The 25,858-nt window shown below is 47.5% G+C and overlaps 1 protein-coding gene and 1 long non-coding RNA gene across 5 annotated transcripts in view; both read left to right on the top strand.

Moving 5' to 3' along the window:
• Positions 1-9,233: 9,233 nt before the first annotated feature.
• Positions 9,234-15,423, top strand: LOC132017522 (uncharacterized). Of its 2 annotated transcripts, XR_009404308.1 has the most exons (5): positions 9,234-9,322; positions 9,610-9,810; positions 11,588-11,813; positions 12,071-12,255; positions 14,959-15,423. It is a non-coding gene; the product is annotated as an uncharacterized LOC132017522 (long non-coding RNA). The 2 variants fall into 2 exon arrangements; XR_009404309.1 differs by lacking the exon at positions 12,071-12,255.
• Positions 15,424-16,289: 866 nt separating this feature from the next.
• Positions 16,290-25,858, top strand: part of AGPAT4 (1-acylglycerol-3-phosphate O-acyltransferase 4) — a 117,418-nt gene continuing 107,849 nt past the window's right edge. The window contains exon 1 of one of the 3 annotated variants that reach the window (XM_059401395.1): positions 16,290-16,310. The gene's annotated coding sequence lies outside the window, so the exon portion shown is untranslated. Of the gene's footprint in view, positions 16,311-16,736; positions 17,015-25,858 lie in introns of those variants that run through there. The other 2 variants (XM_059401394.1, XM_059401393.1) reach the window with 2 other exon arrangements.

Genomic DNA, 25,858 nt, shown 5'->3' with positions numbered 1-25,858 from the left:
GTTTAGAATTTCCGAAGCTCAGAGTTTATGCCACAAACAAGAGTTTAGTGAATTTGTTATAATGTAAAAGACTGTTTCCCTCCCTAGACTGGAGGTGGGGGTGGGGGGTGGGGGGTGTTAAAAAAGGGGGCTTACTGCCCAATGCATCAGTCACCAGGCAAGCCCTGACCAGGGACAGCAGAACCCCCACATCAAAGATGTGGACATCCAAGCATTGAGGAAATGAGAGCAAGCCTCATTTCTGGGGGTGGGGAGCCCTTCCAGATTTCCCCTAACTACAAGAACATGGGCCCTTAGAGTGGGGATGCTTGGGGGGCGGGGGCAGAGTAAGGCATCAGGAGCAAAGTCCTATGGGCTAGAACATGAGCGTCCATGTGTGACACCATCAAGGATTCTGTCAGGGTTCACAGGGGCCTGTGGAAAGGGTCTTCCCAAAGGACTATGGGCACCATGAGGCATGCTTTTTCTAATCGAGGCAGAGAAGCAACACTGAGGTTCAAGTTCAAAGAAGTATAAGCAGAAATGTGAATGTTCTTGATGTTCACAATGGTGATGTCATCCCTCTAGCTCCGACTCAGTCCCCTTTCTGCCTGTCATCAAAAGGAGGAAAGAATGTGCATAATTCAAGCCACAAAGAAATAGGCTCCCTTTTGACTTAAAGAGGGAAAGAAGAATTAGTCCCTCTCTGTCCTGAAAAGACAGGAGGGAAATGTCAGTGGATGGAAATGACAGTGAGCCACTCTGGAATTCTGGGAGACTGGACGTGGACCCCAGGCTCTGGTCCTGGAGGGACACTGACATTTATTCACCTGCATTGTGGTTTCCCATCTATAAAACGAGGAGCTGGGGTCAGAAGCTTCTCCTTGCCCCCGCCTGATTCAGCATGGAGAACTTCTTTGTAGATAAGCTCTCTGATTGCCTCTCTCCAAGTAGGGTGTTGGTCCCCTGACCAGCAGCATCTACCCCACCCGGGAACTTGTCAGAAAGACAACTTCTCAGGCCCCACCCAGATCTACTAAATGAGAAACCCTGGCACCAGGGTGGGGCCCAGAAGCTCTGTGGTTTGACCAGCCCTACCAGTGATCTGGGAGTGCCTCTGAGTTTGAGAACCACTGCTCTGATACAGATAGAAGGCTGTGTTGGTGGGCTCTGGTAGGGCCTCACCACTTCACCACCGGGAACGATGGTAAACATGAATAGCAGTTACTCGAGAATAACTAGACGCCAGGAGAAGCAGATTAGACTCATTTTATTTGGTAACCAGGCTGCACCAAAGGAAATAAATTTCCCCAGTTTTCAAATATGTAATGCCTTCCATTTATTTTAATGCAGTTAAATAATTTTTATTTTTTTAAAAGAACAGTGCTATAGATAACCAGACATCTCTAACTGATTAAATGCAAAAGACACAAAAAGTTTTCACAAGTAGATGACGTCCTATTATAATTAAGTTACAGAGAGATCATTCCAAATTATTTTACACAGGCCATGTCACTGAGTTCTTTTAGGGAGATAACCTGTAAAAACAAAACATGTTTAGATTTAAGTAGATAGATGATACACGTAGCCATAATGTTATAGGAGTAAATATTATTTTTTTTCCTTTAAAGACAAATGTAATCCCCCTAACAATTTGCAGGTATGTACATTCATCTTCTCTAGCTCATTTTCTAGTACAAAAAGGCTGACTAAGGTTTCCAGTCATGATATTCTTTGGATAGGAGACAAAGATGAGCTCTGTGTTATCAGCTGTGAAACAGAATGTTCTTCTGAGTTGCTGCCCTGGCTTGTTCTCAGAGTAAGAGAATGTTCTGTGTCTGGGGTGGTATTATACCCTGGGAAAATCACCTCACCCCCCACATCCAGGACAGTTTTTATATTTCAGTGTAGCAAAGGCCAAGCTTTGTGTTTGCTTTTGTTAGTTTTGTTTCCTTTTTAACTCTACAAAGTAAGCTTTGTTCAGGGGGCTTGTCACAACTGACCTATACCTCATTGCTTTCAAGTGAAGAAAGAACATCATGTTTTTTCCTGAATTAAGGTTCTTAATGGTAACAATCACATTTTAAAAGAATTGAAGGATTTAAGCGGTACCACTGCTGTCCCCCCACCCACCCACCCCTGCCAGGGGAAATAAAAGTACTCACAACTGGAGAAAGGCGAAGTACCCTGAAGTGTGTGGGCCTTTCCAGCCCTGGGATGGTCATGGCTGCCGCCTGGAGGAACTTCCTGCTTCCTGTGCTTCTGGGAAATGAGGCTCAGGGCATCAGGTGACCCTCAGTTCTTCCCTTGAAAGCCAGCCTCCCTGTCCTCATCAATGCACATCACATTCCCCTAATTTTATTCTACATCCGTACTCACGATTGTCTTTCCTGATGGGGGTGTCCAGGAACTTAAAACCCTACTGATTGTGTTCCTTCTAGGGCATCTTCAAGGTAGAAGGTGTCTACCTGAGCACAAGGGTGAAAATCATCCTGACCCCTTTCATCCATCCAGCACCAGTGAGCTCAGGATCTGCCTGTCAGGCCCCAGGAGGAGAAGGAAGAGCTCTCATCACACTCAGCCCTGCAGGATGGTCATGTAGCTGGGGGGTGGCAGTCCTGTCCACCACCCGGGACACAGGAAAGGTCTTCCCCAAGGATTCTGGGCATCATGAGGTATGCTTTCTTTAACTGAGACAGAGAAGCAACACTGAGGTTTAAGTTCAAAGAAATACAGCCATGTTTTTTCTAGCTCTCCCACCAGCCACCAGGTCCCAGAGTCAACTGTGGTCCCTGTGCTGTGGGAGAGCCACGAGTCACCTCCTCCTCCAGGACCCTGTCCCCTCGGGCTGTCTTCCTCCCACCTCATAATCTCTCTGTCCACTTCACTTGCTCCTTCTCTCTCTCTTGCCCAACCCCCCACTGGGGCAGCCCCATACTTCAGCCCCTAGCTCTCGGCCTTCCTGGCACTCAGTCCCCATGTAGCATTGTCACACTTTCTGAGGAGGAATAGAGCAGGCCCTGTTACATTAGAATTTCACACAAACAACTAATAACTTTGTAGTATAAATGTGTCCCCCTTATCACACAGTGCCAAATATTTACTTTACTTGATTGACAAGTAGATATCGCATGAAGCAGACTTAGGGTAAAAATTCTTTATCTGAATTCAAATTGAATTAGGTGTCCTGGGTTTTATCTGCCAACCTTAAAATGATCTCATCCAGTTTCGGGGCTTTTATGCCATCTAGATCCTGACTCCTCCTCAAATGCTTATCGCCAGCCTGGATCTCCCTTTCCTGGACTTCACACTCCTGCTGCCTACGCCCCATTGCCCCACGGATAATTAATGGATATCTCCACCTCAACACATCCAAAACAAGTCTCATCTTTACCCCGAATACTTGCTCTACTCACAGGCAATTTTGTTCTTATCTGCTTAGCCAAATCCCTGAACTTGGGATTCTTCTCTTTTCTCATGCTTTGGTCCCAGTGTCTCTTGCTGGATCCCTCCAAACACCCCCTACTCATCTTCTGCTTCGTCCTGGATCCCACACAGTTTTTTTTTCTTAACATACCAGCAAGATTCTTTGGAAACCTCAGTCACGTGGTGTCACTTTTCAGCCCATCCCCCCGCCAGGCTCCCCATGCCACTCGGCCTAAAAGCCCCAGGTCCTCATACCATCCTGCAAAACCCCCATAACCCAGTACCCTGGGTCCCCTCACACGGTATCTGCTCCTGCTGCCTCCTTGCTCCTCCAACAGGCCAGCATGTTCCAGACGCTTGGCTCTGGCATCCTTCCTCCCTCCTGGCATGCCCTTTGCTCAGATACCCCTTGGCTTGGAGAAGTCCTGCCCCTCCCCAAATCTTTGCTCAGATCTCACCTTCTCAGGGCCCCTGGGTGATTCAGTCAGTGAAGCGTCTGCCTTCAGCTCAGGTCACGATCCCAGGGTCCTGGGATCGAGTCCCACATTGGGCTCCCTGCTCAGAATGGAGCCTGTTTCTCCCTCTCCCTCTGCCCCTCCTCTGGCTCATGCTCTCTCTCACTCACTCTCTCTTTCAAATAAATACATGAATAAATAACCCTTCTCAGAGTGGCTACTGACCACCCTGGGCACCCCAGACACCCCTTTCCTGTCATTTGCCATTTTTCCAGGGACAGTAACTTCTACGGTACTATAACCAGACTCGTGAAATCATCATTCCTTTCCTGGCTCTTCCCACCTGAAAGGCCCCCAGCCCCCAGGAATCTTTGCTTGGTTCCCTCAAGTGCACCAGGCACCCAGAAGACAGCTGCCTCATGGTGGGCACGAATATTTGTGGGATGACTAAGGGAATGAAGCGCAGCCTGGGGGACCAGAGATGACCGCAGGAAACGCCACGTCGAGTTGGAGTCATTATTTCCCCAGGGCACAGTGGGTGGAACAGAAATTACTTGCAGAACATAAATCTCCCTTCGACTCCTTCCTTCCTACTCCTTTTCTGTCCCTTGAAATTAAATGCAGGCGGGCTCAACGCAGGAAGAGGTTGCCCTATTTCTCCAGCTGGGTGGAGTCCCAGGGAAGTGTGTCCACTCACCCCACAGCCACCGCGGCAGTTTCCAGAGATTAGCCTTCCCGAGGCCAATCATTAACCTGCTGGCCAGCAAAGGGCTGTTTGTTCCTGGGTGCGGTAGCTCGGTGTTCCTCTCGGAGGAGTTAACAGACCCAGACGGAGTCCCGTGACACCGATGGGATGAATGAATTTCACTGCCGCTGGGGCTAAAAGCACTATCACTTGGTTCTTCACAGTTATTTTCCTGGGTGACCTTGTCAATTTAAGTTCTGGAGAAGGGGCACCTGAGTGGCTCAGTCGGCGAAGCGTCTGCCTTCAGCTCAGGTCATGATCCCAGCGTTCTGGCATCGAGTCCCACATGGGGTTCCCTGCTCAGGAGAGAGTCGGCTTCCCCCTCTCTCTGCCCCTCTGCGCTGCCCCTGCTTGTGCGCTCGCTCTCGCTCTGCTCTCTCTCTCAAATAAATAAATAAAATCTTAAAAAAAAAAAAAGTTCTGGAGGGTCCTGAGAATGTCACTTTTGGGGGGTGACATACGAGAACTGATCCAAGTTGTTTGCTGAAGGGACTTATTCATCTTGAAAAAATAAGACACGAGGGAACCGGGTTGGGCCTTATCCCTGACCCCACTCTCTCCAGCATTCTCAGGACTCGCTGCCCTTGGCGAGCGTGTGACCCTGGGCAAGGGGACATGGTTTCAGGGCACAGGCTTCAAGCTAAGTGACTTGGATGAAGGTCCATCTCTACTTCCCTCTTGGGATGCTCTCAGCCCTCCTGAGCCTCAGTTTCTTTCTTTCTTTCTTTCTTTTCTTTTCTTTTTTTTTTTTTTTTTTTTTTATAAAATAGGGATTCTATGCCAAAGAGATATTGTTAAACACAAATGAAATATGAATGTAATTACTTAGCATAGTGCCTTGAATGTAACCAGCACAAGATAAACTGTAGTTATTTCCATGTGGGGAGGAATTAAGTGCCAGATGCTGGCTGCTGGGTTCAGAGAAAACAATTTAGTACTAAGTTTTCCCCAAAAAAGTGCAACTCATTTCCCGTAAGAGTGTGGTTTTGCTTCAATGAATATTTGAAAGTCAGGTAAGAGTTTACTTCTCTGTCCTGGCCAGACACTTCGCTGTTCCTATGGTGATAACATAGGAAGCCTGTAATCTTAAAACAACTCGTAAGTCAACTGTGTATATGTAACTGGTTCCTAGCAATATTTATCTATCGTGTCTCCAGAGAGTTGGTATTAAGTAGTGGAAGCATGATAAACTAGATTATTTTTCATTATACAGAAGACTAAACTATAAGATAGAGCCTTAAAATAAAAGAAAAAAAAAATGAAAATAGACCCCTATGGAAAAACACACACACAAAACAATTGCACAAAGATTCTCTGAGAAAATGCCAACTATTTCCGTTTCTACTGATCATATCAGGCCATATTACCTACAATATTCCTCCTGAAGCCCTTTTCACAAACCAAAGCAAGGCTCAGTTCCATCCTAGGTGAACTGAGCAAAAAGAAATTTACTTTCCTGTTAATATTGGGCTGGGAAAGCCTCAAATCCATTGTTTTTGAGAAGAGATCTAGAGTTTTTTCCTGGATACAAGTGGAGAAATTGGAGTGAAATTTTCTCCTTTCAGCTTTATTTATGGGAACAACATACATAACAGCGACAGTCCCCAGAGTGAATCCACCCATACAAGGTCGATCTGACCATTAAAACAAGAAATAGAACATCACCAGTATCTCTCCTTAACCTTTACCATTTGCTGCCCTCACACATCTCCAAAGGTAACCACACAGGCTTGTAACATATAACCCATGGGCTACTTCTCTAGGTTTTGAACTCATCAGTGGAATCAAAGAATGGGTTATCTCTGGAGTCTAGCTTCTTTGCGTCAAAATTTTATTTGTGATTTTTTTTTTAAAGATTTATTTTAGGGGCGCCTGGGTGGCTCAGTCATGAAGTGTCGGCTTTCGGCTCAGGTCTTGATCCCAGTGTCCTTGGATCGAGGCCCGCATCGGGCTCCCTGCTCAGTGGGGAGTTTGCTTCTCCCTCTGCTGCTCCCCCTGCTTGTGTTGCCTCTCTCTCTGTCAAATAAATAAAATGCTAAAAAAAAAAAAAAAAAAAAAAGCAGAGTTAAAAAAAACAATGATAATAAAATAAAGATTTATTTTAGGGGGGGAGGGGGAGAGGGAGAGGGAGAGAATCTCAGCCAGACTCCCTGGTGAGCATGGGGCCTGACTCCGGGCTCGATCTCAAGACCCTGAGATCATGACCTGAGCAGAAACCAAGAGTCAGTGGCTCAACCTACTATGCCACCCAAGCACCCCTGTGATATTTTGTTGTGTTGTTGCATTTACTTGCATTTCTATTGGGTGTATGCCTGAATGTAGAATTGCTAGGTCATGGGGGATGCATAAGTTCCACTTTATCAGGACACATTACGTGGCTATCCGAAGTGCCCCATCTCTTTCTCTGCCTGCAGGGGGTTGTTCCAAGTACCCCGTTGTCTCGGCAACGCCTGGTACATTTCATTTGGATGTTGGCTATTCTGAAGGACGGGGAGCAGTGAAGTTGGTCATCCTTTCGAATGTGTGTTGATGAGTTGGATACTCTCCTTTTGTGAAGTGCCTACTCAGATTTTTCACATTTTCTATGGGGTTGACTTTTTCTTCCTGATTTGAAGGATACTTTAATATATTGTAGATAAGGACCCTTAGTCATTCAAATAACGAAGATCTTCCCACTCTGGGTAGCTTGCCTTTTGACTCGTAATGCTGTATTTTGATGAGCAGAACTTCTGCCTTGTGGAGTGATCCAATTTGTCAGTCTTTTCCTGTATGGTTAATGCCTTTTGAATCCCATTTTCTTATCCCAAAGCCATGAAGATAGTTTTCTATTTTGTCTTCACGATGCCTTACTGCTTTATTTTTCACGTTGAAATCTGCAGTGCACCTGGGGATGACTTCTGTACGGTACGAGGAAGCAGTCAAGTTTTATTTTTTCTGTGTGGCTATCCAAATGACTCATGAACACTTTGTTTATTTGTTTGTTTGCTTGTTTGTTTTACTAAGTATTCCTCCCCAACTGTCCTATAGAGCCACCATCGTCATAAATCATAGGTCTATTTCTGGGCTTTCTGTTCTGTCCCGTTGGCCTGTTGTTTATGGCTGCACTGTCTTAATCAGGGTAGCTTTGTAATACACACCCATAGCTCTTGGATCTGAAACGGTGGGTCCCTCCGTCCTTGTTCTGCTGGGCCTTTTATGCTTCCATGCAAATGTTAGAATCAACTTACACAGCTGCTGGGTTTGAATGGATTGCATCGAAACAATAGATCAGTTTAGGGAAAATTTATACCTTGACTTGAATATTTGAGTTTGTGTCCATATTCTTCCATTGATTTAAATCTTCTTTAATTTCTCTTAGTAGAGCTTTATAGTTTCTTACCTAAAGGTCTTACACATCTTTCAGTAGATTCATTCTCAGGTATTTGAGTTTTTTGATGCTATTGTAAATATGTTCATTTTTTAAATTTCATTTTTTCCCCTAACTGTCCATTGGGGGTGTATGTTCAGGTGATGCAAAGCTGTGTGACAAACTTCCCCACGCTCAGTGCTGCGAAATCACCACCATTCTATTTTGCTCTTAGCATCTGGGACCACGAGAAGGACTTCCTTCTGCTCCAACATGTCCCAGGGCTCCGCTGAGAAGACTTGAACAACTGGCGGTGACTCACATGGCAAGGGCTTCTTTGTTCCTCTGAGGGCACTGGGGCTGGACTGACTCACAGCCTGGTTTCCTCTGGGACTGTCCACAGAAGCCCTTCATATGACCTCCCAGGTGCTTGGGTGTCTCACAGCTGAGCTGCTAGGATCTGAGAAAGGGGACACCGGGAGCTACCCTGCAGAGCCCAAGGATGTTGCAAGAGCCCAAGTATGTTGAGGAAGCTGCCCAGCCTTTTCTGCCTGAGCCCTGGAATTCCACAGCATCATTTCTATCACATTCTATCAGTTACGGTCCAGTCCGAGGGCCACCCAGATACAAGGGGAGGGGAAGGGAGCCGCAGCTCTGGATGAGGGAGTGGTAACCTATAGTGCAGAACAGCCTGTGGGATGGCATGGCGCACGTTGCCGGGAGCGTCTTTGGAAAATACAGTTTGTCACTGACGCCAGTGCAGGCACCTGTCAAAGTCACTTATTAATTCTAATAAATTATCCATAGGTCCTTTGGGAATTTTATTTATCGAAACATGTCATTGCAAGTAATGAATTTTATATCTTTTTCTCCAATCTTTATACTTTTTACTTCTTTCACCGTTTCTGGTTTCTTCGTGGTCCCACCCGTGATTCTGTCATGCAGTTGAACCTGCTTTCCCTCCAGTCCTGATAGGACTAGTTTGAAAAATGTTCTTAAACAACGACCCAGACAGTGCTAAGATGACAAAGACAGGGTGGGGCGGGGGAGTGGTGGATGGTAAGGGGGTGGTAAGGAAGGATACATCTTCTTCCTCAAGAGAAGCCGTAGCCTCCTCATGCATTTCCCCTCCTCTAGGTTCAACTATAGAATTGGCCTGCGAGCGTTGATTTCACAATTTCGCCAGGCGTTGGTTGTTAAGACATCCAGCCAGCTGCTCCAAGTCTGCCTCTCCTGACGGGCAAAATCCATTGCCTTGGGCCACGCGAGGGCCTCTGGGAGCCGGCTGGTGGCCCTTCCTGTGTCCTGCAGCTTCACCTGGACCAAAGACTCAAGTCCTCGAGACAGGGTTGTGTCGTGGCAGGGACATGGGTGGGTGTGGGGGATGGGGCAGGGAACGCTTCAGTCTCTCCCTCGGGCCCACATCTCTGAGCCCCACAGGGGAAGGAATGGAGAGTGTGCACCCCGCCTTGGGAAAAGCCATCCCCAACTCCAACAGGACCGATCTCCTCAGCCAGGCTCCTCCCCCACACCTGCTTTCTCCAGAAACATTCTTTCTATGTCCGTGTGCCCCAAACAAGAGCAGATTTATTTAATCAGGGGCAGGACAGGATGGCAATTTACTAATCATCTTAAACTGCTTACACCACACACAGCAGATGAACGCGAACTAAGACCTGAACTACGGAAGGACGGGCCAAGGGGTGGAGACCAGAATCGTGAACGGAAGCAGGTGACATGGCAGAGAGAACAGACCGAGAAATTACAGTTCATGGGCAAAGGCCAAACACCCAGCCCGAGGCACAAAGGGTCAAGGCTTAGGACTGGGTCTCACCGAAAAACACCCGCAAATGGTCAGGGTAAGTACAGCGAGCGCTTCACTTGCGAGGCACAAACATTAACATTGGTATTAAGACTGTGAAATCTGAGAAACATCGGGAAGAAATTAACAAATGATAGTGAGGGGTGACGAGTGGCAGCAGATTAATGGACGAGGTCACGTGTGAGCGAGTCACAAAACGGGCTTCTTCGGAGACTCTCTCTTAGCATCACCCCAAAGGAGAAAAGCTTCTTTGCGGTAATGGTGGGACACTACGGGAGGTCAAGAAGCGGGTCGTTGGGGTCAGACACACCTGGGAGGCAGTCCTGCCTTTGCTCACCCGCTGTGCAACCTTGAGGAAGGGGCGTCACCCAGCTCGGCTTCAGCTTCCTCATTGACAAAACAGTGACAGAGGGGTTTCCCACACCACGTGCTTACTGCCCAGTATGGAAGCAAGGAATGGTCCGCAGGAAAGGAAAGCAGGAAGCAGAATAGTTATGAAAACTGTTGTACACAGAGTAGGTAGATAATTCGGAAAGCAGTAAGAAGATAATTATGAAAATCCTGATGAGCAAATCCTTTAGGACATACGACATAAAAATACGATGGCATCTTCTAGATGATTCTAGACAAAATATGCACGCACGTGAGCAAGGACGGGAAAGAACACAGTGTCCATGAAAATGGGGAAGGTGATTTTAAGGGGAGTTGAAACTTTTCCTTAAATGTGTTTATTACACAAAGTTGGGAGAAGAGGTTTCCGCGGTCAGCTGTGAGGGGGACGCCGCGGCCACCTCCGCCAGCAGCGGGCAGGGGAGAGGAGAGGCTGCTCACAGGTGCCTCGGAGAAGAGAATCACCAGTACAGTGTGGGGAGGAGGCGGTGCCGCAGGAGGAGGGAGCCTCAAAGGGACTCTGAAATTACCCCCCACAAATGCAGGGGACCAGACGCGTGCGTGTGAGGCAGCACCGCGCAGCCCAGGCAGGGTTGGGGCCAGAGATCGCCAGGGGCCTTAGCTCATTTGGGATGCAGTGAACGTTTGTCCATGAAGATGTTCATCGGGTATGGGGTAAATGTGTCAGGGGCTAGGAGTGAGATGCCAACCAGAAGTAAAGGTCTGTAAGTCATCTTTGCTTTAATGAGTGGGTTGAGGCGAGGAGACAATAATGATTTTTTTTTTAATATTTTACTTATTTATTTGACAGAGAGAGAGACAACGAGAGAGGGAACACAAGCAGAGGGAGTGGGAGAGGGAGAAGCAGGCTCCTCACTGAGCAGGGAGCCTGATGGGGGGCCCGATTCCAGGACCCCAGGATCGTGACCTGAGGGGAAGGCAGATGCCTAACGACTGAGCCACCCAGGCTTCCCAAGAATGATCATTTTTTGAGGTTCTACACTACTTCAGGTGTTTCCCATCTACTGTCTCATTATGAATTTTAGGAATGAAGCTGGGGGTCTCAAAACTTACATGACGAAGTGGGATCCTTTGGGGCTCTTGGATCGCTCTGTCAGTGCAACACCTGACTCTTGATTTTGGTTCAGGTCGTGATCTCAGGGTCGTGAGATCGAGCCCTGCCATCTGCTTAATAGTCTTTCTTCCTCTCTTCTCTCTGGCCCTCCCTTCTCCCCACCCCCTAACTCTCCCTCTCTAAAAAATAAAATAAATAAAATAATAAAAAATAAAAAGAATCAGGAGACTTTGTTGCAAGTGACAAAGCTAACTTAATGAGGAAACTTATTCTACAGGGGACTGTGGTGGCACCCAAAGCCAGAGATGAGAGAGGGGGAAACCACATTCCTTATTTCCATTTTGCACAGGCTGCCGGGTAAGGAGCAAGCAGATGGGAAACTGGTGAGAGCAGAACAAGGAGACCCATGGAGACCATCTTCTTTTTTATAGCCTCTTGGAAATCAGTCACGAAGCTAAGTTTTGTTGAATTGGCCATGGCTTTGGCTTGCAACCAAGATAAAATGAGTGATCGTGGAGAAGAGATGTCACATGCTTTTTGCCAGCTTTGGTTCAGGACTCCAAGACTTTCTTCAGGTAAAATTGACTCTCTGTGTATAAACTCAAATGTATGGCGTATAGACAGACTTTTAATAACTACACTTAGAATAATGAACACGAGTTTAAGTAAAAATTCTCTTTTTAGCATTTTTATGCCAGTGGTATTTCTTTCAGACAGGCTTTTCATCTGAAAGCCTGGAGAAGACAGTGGAAAGAATTTTGAGGTGGAATCATTAAAAAGGGAGTCTTGGCTTTAGCTGCCTCTTGTTAGCTGTGTTTTCTATGTAACTCAGGTCAAGTGGACCCAGCCTTCCCAGACTCTGAAATGAGACTGTCTACGAAATGAGAGATGTGGACTAAAACAAGTACTTCTCGTCTTTGATGGGCAGATGACGGTCCCACCTATGCCATTAAGATGCAGTTTCTGATTCGCGAGGTCTGGGGTGGGGCCAGAGACTGCGTCCTGCCATGCTTCCAGGTGATGCCCGAACGAGGGTCCACAAGCACACTTGAATTAAGTTACCCTCGGAGGTGTCATTAGGCTACAAGCTTAAATGGTTGCCAGCTCCAGAAAAGCGTATGTCACAGTAACAATGAATACTTTATTTTTTAAAAATGAAAATGCTTGAGTTTTCTGTTTATAAAAGCAATTCATGCTTATCAATTTTTTTTAATCACACAATTTTTAAAATGCAAGTGTGGAGAATCATCCAGGGTTAAATGTACCACTCAAAATAGTGTGCTCTCTTTTCACTGGGTGGTGAAGAACACAGCGCTGAGTTCCAGTACTCCTTTGTATTACTTCGTCTCTTCAAATCAGATCATGAGGCTGGTAACTTTTTCAGTTTGCTGCCTGGCCACTCAGAGCTCACTGATTTGGACGGGGTTCCTCCTCTTGTGGTAGATTTGCCCCCCGATCATAGGATTTCCAGCTGCTTATTGCCCAGATCCAGGAAGAGGGAAATATTTTCTAATCATCCCTGCCGGATTGAATGGACCTGAAGATATCTAGAAGAAAAAAGAGATACCTGAATAGTGAGAATAATTTTTAAGAGACTTAAAACACAATTTCCATTTAAGATCATTAGAGCTGTTGGACATGGGGTCCTGCGTCCACGTTAATGTTTGGGGAATGACTCAGGATATAATCACCATTGATGGAGGAGGAAATCTTGCCTCATTCCTCGGCACTCTCCTTCGTAATAGTTAATGTTATTTGAATGTTTAGTGTTCACATTAAAGCTATTTGAATGTACTTAAAATGATTGCAATAATAACGAAGCCTTAAGAGCTTGCCGGTCATTACAGACAATATATGAGACATTTGCAAGACTCAATTAGAGTTGATTGAAATATACAACTATTAAACATCAGATTAAAGATTCCAAACATCAAATTGACTTTGCTATTTACACATTTTTCTTTGTCTACTTGGAACCGCCACAACTCCTAATTTAACAGTGAGGTAATTATAATTGTAAATCTATGATATGTTCATATTTTATAATTTGAGGAAATTTTCAAAGTGTTTATATATTTATATGGATTTACTTATATTTGTAATCATAATACCAGGCAAACAAAATAAAGCAAAAGTGTCAGCGTTCAGCTAACAAGGTGTTAAGAGAACAGGCTGTTTGGAATACTCATTAATAACTCAACCGTGTAGTTTGGCTGTTAAATATACAGTATGTAAGTTAGCATTTTAGATAAATGATCTTCATCATCTTAAGTACCAAAATTTAGGTTAAAAAACACTTTTCTGAAACACATAGCATTTCCTCTTTAACAGAGCATTCTGAAATACTTTAATCTTTGGGCTACAATACGTGAAATTATCATCAATTATCCTTTGCTTCTGTTCTAAGTTGTCAATTCTTATGATAATTATTAAGACTAATAAGAATAGTCTTGTTCTAACACTATGGCTTTGGAAACCTTGAATCATTGGGTTTTTACTCATAATCATTTTCTTCTAAAAAAGTTATAAATATTCATTGTTGACATTTTTCAAAAAGCAATAAAATATAAAGAAACAATAATAATCACCCTAAACCTCACAGTTTGAGAAATAATCATTAACAGTTTAATGACTTTTTTGTACACCCCATGAGCCTCCACAGACTTGACAAGTAACCACATACTGAACAGAAATTTGTTCTCCACAATTCAGGAGGCCAGGAGTCTGAAACAAAAGTGGCAGTAGAGTTAGTTCCTTCTAGAGGCTTGAGGGAGAATCTGTCCCACGTCTTTCTCCCAGCTTCTAGCTTTCTCCCAGCTTCTAGCAGTTGCTCAAACACAAGCCTTGGCATTCACTGCCTTGCAGCCACACTGCTCCAAGCTCTGCCTCCAAGCCATCCCGTGACCTCATTCTCTGGGTATCTTTCTCTCCTTCCTCACCTCTTCTTACAGGAACACCAGTCCTTGGATTTAGGGCTTGTCCTAATCCGGTATGAGCTCATCTTGACTAATTACATTCTCAAAGACCCTGTTTCCAAATAAAATCACCTTCTGAGGTTCCAGATGGACATGAATTTGGGGGGGGGGGCACTATCTGATCCATTATAGGCCATGCAATAGATATTTGTGTAATTATAAAGAAGAGTTTATGTTTTATATATAGCTTAGTTCCCTCTTCACTTAACATGGTGAGAAAGTTTCCTCATGTCTCTCAAATGCAGCATTTTGAATTTAGGTAGTATGTTCTAGTACATGAATGTCACATCATTTATGTCCCTAACATGCTACTTCAGACATTCAAATGGTTCCCAGTCTTCACTATCATAAATGGCTCTGATGGATCTACATGTGTCTAAATCTTTGAGGTCATTTCTGCTTATTTCCTTAGCATAAATTCCTGTGAGTTTAATTATTGGATAAAGAATCTGACAATTTTAAAGGCTCATGATAGATCTTGTTTATTGAATTCCAAAGAGAATGTACCAACTCACTGTCACCAGCGAGAGGAGAGAGCCCATCGTATGGCATCCTCTTCCCTTGTAGGGCAATTTTGTGAATGCTTGACAAGTGGAAAGGCTAAGAAATGACAGCACTTCTTGTATTTTCTTGTGAGTTGCGTATTTGTCGTTGTTGATGGTTCTTGGCTATTTGTGTATCTTTTTTTGGTCTGTTATAATTTATATCTTTTATGTCCTTTTATTTGTTTGTTTGTTTAAAGTAGGTTCCACGCCCAGCATGGAGCCCCGCCTGGGGTTTGAACTTGCAAAGCTGAGATGGAGACCTGAGCTGAGATCAAGAGTGAGACATTTAACCAACTGAGCCACCCAGGCGTCCCAGTTTATGCCTTTTTAAGTTTCTCCACTGATCAGCATTAATTTCTTACGGCCTTGCTGATTGAACTTGGCCTCTTGCTCTCACCCCTTACGTTTGCAGTGCCCTAAGAATCCTCAAGCAGACTTTCTGCTGAGCATGGACCTGGACTCAGGGCTCCACCCCAGGACCCTGAGATCAAGACCTGAGCCAAAATCAAGAGTTGCTGCTTAACGGACTAAACCACGCAGGTGCCCCGAAATAAATGGGTTTGAAAACATAATTTGAAACGTTATGAGACCTCTTTAAAATTGCATTGGCTGTAAGAAAGCTCTTGCAAACATCTTTTATAAGCATTTCTCTATGGCCAAATTAATTTTCACATGGATATTAAAATAAACCATTTTCACAAATGGGTTTTCTCCTCCATCTGCTTTCAGACTCCTTTGTAATGTCTTTGATGCCCTTCATCCTCTGCCTCAACCACGACCCATCTCCCTCCCGCCCACCACACACCATCAACACCCCACACACCCTATAGGACCCAGGCCAAACCCCCTTTCCTCAATCATGAATGCCCTCTCCCTCCGCCGCCACCGTAACTGAAAAACTTTTCCATCTTCTCTGTTCTCAGGGCATACTGCTTTGTTTTGCTTTTAGCAATTGGTAGGTCTGAGTAATTCTGCAGTGTGGTCTCGTTATACATGAGCATTTGAGTTTTCCCTGTCGATCATAAACATCCAAAGACTGGGAATGAACGGGAGAGTCATACCTAAAAACTCAAATGTTATTGGCGACTAGGGTTCCAACGGTGAACATTTGAAGGGCATACCTTTTCACTATTTGGAGGTTGAAATAATGTTGTGGGAAGGTTAGAGACCTGGCATTTCTGGAGTCTGAACAGCCCGCCCTCTTTTAAAGTTGGGATGACACTGTTTCCTCATCAAGGTCTGCCCAGACCCTCTCCAACACACTACATGTAAATGCCACGCGCACGTGCACACCCGAGTGTGCCTGAGTGTGCCTGTGTGTGTGTGTGTGTGTGTGTGCGCGCGCGCGTCCGATTGGGAGCCTGTGTGCAGGGGTGATCGATCCTGGGGGGCTGCTCTGCAGGGAGAGACTACATGGACCTCAGAGCTTCTTTCTGCCGGTTCTTAACGTCTCTCCGATCCCTTGAGTCTTCAGCATTATTTCCTTGAAGGTGCTCCGGGGCTCTCCTGGGTGGAGAGCCGCCTCCTTCCCAGCACAGCGCGGCGGCCAGAGGTGAGGGGGGGATTGCAGAGTGCGGGCATCGTCCAAAACAAAGCGGTCGCAGACTTGCTGAATTAAAACCGAGCCAGCTGAGGACGATTTCCAGGTCGCCGCGCAGCCGGGGCCTGAGTCCGTCCGCGCGGAGGCTGGGGAAGCCATTTGGGCCCGGGGATGCAACAGGATTTGGGGAGCAGCGGGCAGGAAGAGAAAGGGCCACCTAGCGGGCTTTGTTTCTGGTTCGGGCAGGTTCCCGAGCCACAGATTGCAAACGCGGAGCCAGCCGGAGCCCTTCCTCGCACTAATTGGAAGGGGAAGGCAGTGACTCATGTTACACCAGCCCGTATCTTCCCTCCCCGCAACTGCTAAATTGTAGCTTTAAAAGGAAGTGACATGGGGTGGGGAGAGACGTCAGCTGAGGACCACTTTTTTTTTTTTTCTCCCCTGAAGGGTCCACCCCATGGGTGGAGTCTCGCTTTTTCTTTCCAGTGTTGGCTGACTTACAGCTCCTATAAACTAGTGGCAATTTCTGCACCCCAGCCTGCTCCCTTTCAGTTTCTGATTTCTAAGCCCATGTGCCAGGGGCCGCCAGAAAGGAGGTATGTGCTGTTCGTGCTGTTTGCAGGCGCCTTCACCTCTGGGCGCGGCGGATGTCTGTGTCTCTTTCTGTCTCCCTGCTCTCCTCTCCTCGGCTGGACCTCACTAAACCTCTGGAAGGGGTAGGTACGGAGCGAGGCCGAGTGGAAGGTGAAGGAAGTGAGGCGACCGTGGGGACGTGGAGGGCGCAGAGCCCGAGAGGCAGAGGGGTTCGCGCCCTTTCTTTGTGCTCCGCGGGGCCAGCGTGCCTTTCCCTGTTGTGATTTCGAGCTGCTGTTCGGGGCCGAGTCTCCCCCCTCCCCCCCACCCCACCCCTGCGGCCCCCTCCCCTCGGGGGAGAGCGTTTTCGCTGCCATAGAAGAAGCCGGGGAGAAGGGTTCCCGTTACAGATCGGTCTCCTGTGTCATGCAACACGTTCTTCCGTCCCTGGCGTTTCTATGGCAACCACAAAAATAATACTACACAAAAGGCAGCCCCGATAGAAATTGATTTATTTGTATTTCGGTCGGAGCCTGCTGCTCTCCGGCTGCCGGGCGCCCGGGCTTTGCTGAAACCCGGCGTGGCTGTGCGGCGACCCCTCGTCACTTTCATTTTGGTTTTTCCCTCTGGCAGGAGGGCTGGGGGAGGGGTGTTGTCAAGGCAACGGGCATTTGTAATTACCTCTTTATTTACTTAATTTTTGGCCTCTGAATGTCTCCGTCCTCTCGAGGAATTAGAGAAGGAATGATTCGGTGTTTGCGCGAGTCCTCAATTCTGGTCTGTTTTAGAAAACCAGGACAGTTCTCTAGATGCGATTTGAATGCTGTAAGCAGACTAAGCCGGGCGGAGCACTCACTTAAGAGCTGAGATCCTTGAAAAAAGTTTCAGAGGATGTCTGGCCCTCGGCACTGATAGACGCATGGTTATCTGCCTCACAGGTTTGCCTCGTGGTCTAAATATTCAAGAGGGTTCTTTGCTCTAGCAGGCACTTACTGGGCACAAAAATCTAAGTTCAACAAGTATGAGTGAGTAACCAAAGGTAACCAACAGCAGGATTCTCGGTGGCTTGTGCGTCGCGCTCAGATACGGTCCCCTATGCGACCGGCTCTCGGGAAGGGGAGGGTCTGTAGACCTTCTCTTTTACAAAATTAGGAAACCATTAACCCAGCTGTGATTATTCCTCAAGTGTCTGCAGTTAGGAAAGAGTATCCTGAGAAGGAGTGTGTGTGTGTGTGTGTGTGTGTGTGTGTGGGCAGGGACAATAGTGACAAGTCAAAGTCCTAAGTTAAAAGTGCCCAATCTTACTTTCCTCTGTGGGGAGAGAAAGAATTGGTTTTCAGGAAGAATATACAGCATGAGAGAAGAGTACCATCTACCCAGGAAGGAGCAAAGTGAAACAGGATTGGAATCCGTGACACATCTGCTAGAAAGACACACTCCCGATGGGCCTGTTAACAGGTTGGAGTCGAACCGAGGCTTTTATTCAGTGTATCTGAGGAAATATTTAATAATGGACACCATTGCCCTGATTCGGGCTCCCGAGTTACAAATGAGCCTTTATGAGACAGATCGATAGTCATCTCAGCTCGATTCTTAAAATTCTCTCTAATTTTGAATAAAGATTTGTGAAGGTCGCTCAGCCCTCGTAGTGCCTTCCTGCTACTGGAGCCAAAAGCATTACTTAGAAACCTCAGAGTCACCCCTCAGCATGGAAACGGGAAGAAAGGGTGGTTTTAATGAGGTTCTGGGCAGAGATCCTTACCTAAACATGTTATTATCTAGGACTTACCAAACTTACTACAGTGCAAGAGATCTCAAGTATTACAGATAGCAAGCTTATCTGAAGAAGGGGACTGCCCAGCATGGCAGGAGACTACCTGGAACCGCACAGAGCTAAAGCCCAGAGAACTAGTTCAAGGAGATAAAGTGTAGAGAAGGGTCCTTAAAAAGCATATGACTCTCGCTTTGAAAACGCATTGCCAGTACACATGGCATTGTCGGCTTTCATGAACAGTAGGCTTTCGATGTTTGCAAAGAGCTCGGAAAGCAGTCTTACTAACTTACTGTTTTTCTGGCTTGAAAAGGGTCCTCGAGGTTGTAGATTTACCCCATGACCCTGCAGAGCAGGTGGCCAGTGTGGAGGTCCAAGTGTGGGGTGGAGTTCCTAGACTTCGCAATTTCAGAACAAAAAAGCCTTATGGAATGGCGTTCAAGGGGCAAGACCGGTTTGGAAGCGCGGCCGGAGATCAACGAATAAATGCTGCCCTGTCCGTGGACCCTGAGTGGAGCTTAAGAACATAATCGGCAGCCTTGACGTGGGGAAGGTCAATGGAGCTAGAGACACAAGGCAAATTCAGGGTCCCAGGAAGGAGGCTAAGTAGATGTGACGCCAAAGAAGGGACTTGTGAAGGTGGAGTCAGTTGCCGTGGGGCTGGGACCTCACGGTCTGCCGGGCTCTGGATTGGGTCCCCAGGTTGAAGAGCCACCAAACCGGGGTGATGACAGGTGCTGGAGAGCAGGAGGCCCGGCAGGAAGGAGACTCCCGGGAGAGCAGACGCCGTGGGTCTGAGAAGAACAGGACCGGGACGAGGGCATAACTGTTGGGAGGGGAAGAGATGGACAAATCAAAGGGGAGAAGGCAGAGTTGTCCCAGCTAACGGGGGTGGGGGCTGACAGACGGAGCAGGGTCCGCTCTTGTCCGAAGTGGGAAGAAATGTGTCTTTAGTGTGGAAATAGGGCCGGTGTACTCCGTGCTGGTGAATATAGATTCGGGGACAGAATTTTGTTTAAACCAGAAGAAGAAAGAAGTGGTGAGTTGGTGGTAGAATCCTACCCTATCCAGTCGTCTTTGAGGGGAAGGCCAAACTTCCGATTTAAATCAGACCTCAAACAAGTAAGAAATCCAGGAGAGGGAGCCCCACCTGCCCCTACAACATCATCCTGATGATACCTACCATCGCCATCACTTTGAGTTACGGCTGCTCAGATGAACATGTGGCCAGTTTATGACATTTTGTGCAATCTGCTCTATTCTCAAAAGGAGGTCTAACTGGTATGTGAAGCCTGCAGTCACAGTTCTAAATGGTTTTTGAGGCTTATGTGTTCTGGGAAACCTATGTGATCAAGCCTGGCTTAATAATCACCCAACACCACCCAGAGCCTGGGCAACTCGAATTCCATAGACTTTGTCCAAGACAGAATCCGTTTGGAAAGCAAGTGTTAGGACAATGAAATTTGGCTTCCTGGTATGGACGAGGGACAGCCACAGCTAAGGTCGTGGAAAGCAAGCTCACATCAGGAACTCATTATTTTAACAACATTCATTGTATCTTGTAATCTTTTAAAGGTATTCATTGTATCATTGTATTGCTGTGTTCTTGTATCTGCCAAGGGCCATGGACACAACTAGAGCAAAACTGGCAAACAGAGTAAATGGCTACAGTTTTCAAATGTCTAAAGGGTTTTTAGGGAGATGCTTCTAATGATGGAGTAAGAAGAAAGAGTGTAAAAGCAATTTTTAGTGAACATTATCATGGAACGATCTATCTAACCTGTCTCCTCTATTTTCCAAGATGTACTCTTGCCCCACCAAAGATTTCCTACCTGTTTTTGATTTTGTCTTCACTTTGTTATTCTAGTCTGGTTTGTTCTACTTTGTCCTGTGATCCCAAATCCTACTTTCCAGTCACCCTTCATTCATTCACATATGTACGCGCTTACATCATCCATCTCTTTGTTCATTCACTTAAATGATATTGACTGTCCTGTGTCGGGCACTATAAATGACGGATATAGCAATAAATAGGAAACCAGTTCTTTCCTAAAGAAGCCGAGGAACAAACAGGGAGACAAATGTGGACAAATGTCCCTCAAACCGGGGACAGTTATTTTTGAGAGAGGCATTTCTTGGCTAATGGCCCTGCATGCTTCTTTCATTGAACAATTTTATATATAGATTGTGCTGGGCGGAGAAGGAAAGAGTGGTTAGTTGTTTGACCATGGTCCATTTTATGACTTTCTTGTATCTTTCGCACTGGTTGAGTTTATGGCTGGTGTCAGGACATGTTTGTCGATTAATGAGACGGGAAGAGGTGGGATTTCTCACCTTGGAGCTATAGGGAAGAGAGTCCAGAAGACTTACCCGTTGTCTTTCTGGAAACATAACTTGAGCCTTAATCTCTCAAAGTTCCCTCATAGCGACTTACTTATCGACTTCCATGGGACCGTAGCTCCCTCAAGATGGAGCAGCATTTTTCTTTTTTCTTTTTAGATTTTATTTATTTATTTGACAGAGAGAGATCACAAGTCGGCAGAGAGGCAGGCAGAGAGAGAGAGGAGGAAGCAGGCTCCCCGCTGAGCAGAGAGCCCGATGCGGGACTCGATCCCAGGACCCTGAGATCATGACCTGAGCCGAAGGCAGGGGCCTAACCCACTGAGCCACCCAGGCGTCCCTGGAGTAGCATTTTTAAAAGAGAAACTCCCACTGTCCTCAAAATTACATGCCCATGGGTTTGCTAGACAGCCTCTTGTCATTTAGAGCTAGATTTCCCATCGTGCATTGCAAGTCCTTGTCTTCTTATGACAAAGCCAAGTAGGTTTCAACGCCTCAAATCGAAATAGCCAAAATAAAGAATGTTAAAACCTCGTTGGAGTATTTATCCTCTTCGTATTTCCTGATGTCGTGATGCTCTGCTCTCACTTGATTTCTGCCTTCAGCATGGAAATCATATGGCCAATATCTCCAAGTTCCCCCCCCCGCTGCTTGTCTGAGCTTCAGAGAAAACATTTAGCAAGTCCCCCTTCTTGTTCGGTAGTTTGATCTCTGATGAGGTCAGCTTCTCCTCCCAGCAGGAAGCCGTTCCAGATAACTCTGGCTGGCACACATCTCTCCCTTCCGAATTTGGGTTATACTGAGCCGCTATACCATGGGTATTTCTATGATGTTGGCTCCTCTAGGAAAAGAGGTACATTTTGGGCTTCATGGGAGTCTGAAGCTGACCCCTGAAGTTCCTGCAGAAGGTCAGTCCTCGGGCTGGGGGGATGGCAGGTCACCTGCAGAAGCCATCGGAGATGCTCAGGGGAACACAGCCAATTTGTAGGTCCTCTGAGAATGGTAACAGCCCTCTTTAACGAGCACTTCCGTGTGCTCCTCTAGTCCAGAGACCTCCCATCTCAATTCACATTAGCCTCATAACAAATCAGGCAGGTAGAACTATTACCACTTTTCATTTTATGGATGCAGAAAGTAAGGATTAGTGAGTTATTCACCTGTTTCCTACTAAGGAGCAGAGGTGAGATTTGAACCAAGACTGCTCAGCGGTGTACCACTGCGCCCTCCATGCCACTGGTGCTGTATTCGTCCGTCTGTGCCCAGGGCCAGCACGGTGCCACGGACTGAGCGGACGTGCGGCCCTCATTCCTGACCTCCTGATCGGATCTCTACTACGCAGACCTTCCCCGGTATCCCTTTCAACCTAGTGTTTGGGAGCTGCAGAAAGACTGGAAGGTCTCAGTAGGGGTTTGAACCTGGGGAACAGCTGGGAGCAGAGCCTGGAAGACCAGCTGCTGTGGTTTTTCAGGGAGCTTGGTTGTTCCGGTTTAGCCAGAGAGGGGGTCTGGTGGGGAAGGGCTAGGACCCTGTGGTTCAGAGCTGAATGACCGCGCAGGACATAACATCAAATTAAATATGAACTGTTCTCAAAACGAGTTGCTTTTAAGATTCATCTGTTTGTTTGCCAGAGAGAGAGAGCAAGAGCTGGAGGGGCAGAGGGAGAGGGAGAGAGCATCTTAAGCCCACATTGCACTGAGCGAGGTGTGGGGCTTGATCTCATGATCCTGAGATCCTGCCCTGAGCCAAAACCAAGAGTCAGATGCTTAACCAACGGGGCCACCCAGGTGCCCCTCAAAACGAATTTTTAGCCACGGACTGAGCCCTGCTGAGCACTTGCTCTGGAGGTCAACTGTGCTGGCGGCTTGAATGGCTCGGACGGCCGTTAGTGGAGAGGTAGACTTGCTTTTCTGTTGTTGCTTGTCCACAAATCTATCCTCGCCTGTAAAGGCCGAGTTTGATCTGGAAAGACCCTGCCTGTGCTTCTCTCGGGCAAGCTGTGAACCGAGCACGGGCGAAATGAATGGACTGGGAGCAAAATCTGGTCTTTTCCCCATCTCCGTCGGCCCCCTCGTGAGCTGTCACCTCGCTGTGGGCAAGGGTTGACCCGGGCTGATGACATTTTCGAGAGCCTGTGCATCCCAGGCGCTTCGTCCCACGATGCCGCGGCCATCACACACCATCAGCGCCATCTGCGCCTTCCTCCTGGGCCCAGCTCTGGGCCCCTTTTTTCTCTCTTCTGCTCTCTGAGGAAGGGCAGGTTGCACAGACCTAAGGTGGTGAGCAGCTTCCTTCCCCAGACGTGCACCACCTTTTGTGCCTACCTCCCAACCTCTGGCCTCTGTTTTCATGACATTCGTCCTCCACCCCATCACCGTCCTTCATGAAGCGTCACTTCAGCCACTGTGACCTTAAATGGCAGTTTGCTCTTTCTGGTTCGATCCTAAGGACGGCCTGGGTGCTTATTGGTGGCGGGGGCTTCCCAACTGCACCATTACTAGCACGGAACGGAGCGGAGTACCTGGCACGGAACGGGTGATGAGCCTCTGGAAAGGTGGGACAGGGAGCCAGGGGTCAGATTTGCCTCATCTGAGCCCCACCCCCACCCCGGCCAGGTCCTCCCAGGCTGACATTCCTTAGGACACATTCTTGATCTGGGCGCTGTTGACATTTGGGGCCAAGTAATGCTTTGTTGTGGGGCCCTGCTGGGCCCTGCAGGGTGTTTGCCCATATCTCTGAGTCTATCAGTGGAAAGCGCCCCCCCCCCCCAACCCCTCACGCCGGGAGTGACAGCCAGAAGCATTTTGGACATTGCCAGACGTCCCCTGGTGGGGCAGATACCTGCCCTTGAGAACTTGGGGGAACTCTGGACATCTGACCTTCAGAAACCGGGTCAGCGGGCTCCAGGGTCCAAGCAAGCACATCTCTCCGGACTGACTTGCACTCACCAGGTTCACAAGGACCGCCCCACCAAAGGGGCAATTTGTTCATTTAAACTGACAACTAAGAAAATTAATGAGGGGCAGACGTGTAACCATGAAGTACTCCAATCTGGCCCAGTCCAAGGCCTTCTGCTCCTGTGGTCCCAGCCCCTCTCAGCCTGGGGGGCCTCAACTCCCCAGCGGGCAGGGCAACCCCCTGGGCAGGTTGGATTAACATATCTCCAGAAAGAATTGGGAGAGTGCTTCCTTTAACCGGCTTCTGGTCTGGCTGCAGGGATTCCTGATTCATTCCAGTTTCAGAGCCAACCAGGGAGCTCCACACCCCAGTCTCACTGGTTATTTATTTGCCTCTTAACACCCTCCCCTCCCAACTGTGAAGGCATTTCAAGTCTCCCCTGCCTTCTCACTTAGGCCAGAGGGCCCTTTCCCAGCCTGTGCTGAACCGGCCCCTGCTTCAGGTAAGGCCCTGGCTCCCGGCACTGGGCCCCTCTCCCTTCCTTTGTCACCCTTTCAGGACCCAAAAGATGGGCTTGGGGAGGGAGGGTGGTCACGGCGCGTGAGTCTGCTGTTCCAGACTTACATGCAACTCCAGAGCCCTCTAGGGCATTTCTTACCGAACCTTCCGCGGGCCAAGCGCTGTGGGTACAAACATCAACCCGACAGGAGGGCTGCCTACAGGATAAGACAGGAATTTAAAAAATAGTGCATATACTCGCATGATGCATCCTTTCCCACCACTTCCCTGGACCTTCTTTCAGGGTTAAAGGACCTTCCGTAGCTTCACATAAATGAGCAGAGATTCTACCCTCAACCCCAGCATCGTGTGGAAATTTAAGAAGCTGCTTAAGACCCAGTGATACAATGAAAGTATTGTGGTGTCACTGAATTCCTCCTTTGGCCTCCATTTCTGGTGGGAGACTGGGGTTCAAGTTTAAGTAGGGGAGACAGGGAGGGAGGACCGCAGAGATATTTTAAATGTGCCTGATTGTTTTAATTATTTATATTGGGTCCAATTTTAGCCAAATTGGGACTTCATCCCTCCCACCCCGCTCCTTCTGTCCGCTCAAATGACTGAACTGTGATTTGTCTTTAAGACAGTCTGGTCTTAACAGCTTTGCTCTGGCTTGGCTCCCCAGAGAAGATGTGCCTTTCTGGAACATGTGCTCTGCCAGGCTGGGATCTCGTTGTGTCCTTTGGGTGTTGGGCAAGCAGTGAGCTGCAGTTTCCTAAGAATGGGTACACCATGTGACTCGACCCTGCCTGCCTCTCTGGGCGGGGAGAGGACTAGCAGACTGGCCATCAAGGTGGCCTTCTATTATCAAAGGCCACAGGAGCATTGCATTAGCCAGAATCTGGAGATGGCCAGAGTTTTCTAGAAACTTTCTGCTGGGCCACAGAGACAGGGGCCTTTTCAGGGGCTATGAGAAGCAGCATGGCAGAAGGGAGGACCAGTGTAGGCTGGCAAAGCCTGGGTTGGGTCCCCAACCCTGTCCACCTGCTTACTTTCTGTGGGACCCTGGCCTCCTTGAGATCAGGGGCTGTGTCTGGGTCTGCACTGGCCCCCACACCGGGAGGTAGCCGTGCATGGCCTTTCTGTCCTCACTTCCCAAACGGGTCGGGGAGGAGGCTGGGGGAGAGGCCAACATCTTCAACCACCGGCATGGTGGGGCCGTTTTGGGGGTGTGTGAACACATGTGCAGAGCCGCAGGATAAATCGGGCCCATGTCACCCAAGCGTCTGTTCTGCCAAAAGATCCAAGATATATTTTAATTAAAAAAAAAAAATGAACGTGAATATGCCATGTTATAACACAAAACATTTACATGAACTTTGAGGGCAAAACACGCTTGGACGGTAGGCCATCCCTTCAGATTCTTCAGGTAGCTTCCTCGGCTGACGGGAACATCCCCGCGGAAAGTTTGTAGAGGAAAATGGAG

Source organism: Mustela nigripes, chromosome 5 (assembly GCF_022355385.1).
Source record: "Mustela nigripes isolate SB6536 chromosome 5, MUSNIG.SB6536, whole genome shotgun sequence".
In the NCBI taxonomy this organism is placed as follows: Eukaryota; Metazoa; Chordata; class Mammalia; order Carnivora; family Mustelidae; genus Mustela; species Mustela nigripes.
This window is presented reverse-complemented; position numbering and strand designations above follow the sequence as displayed.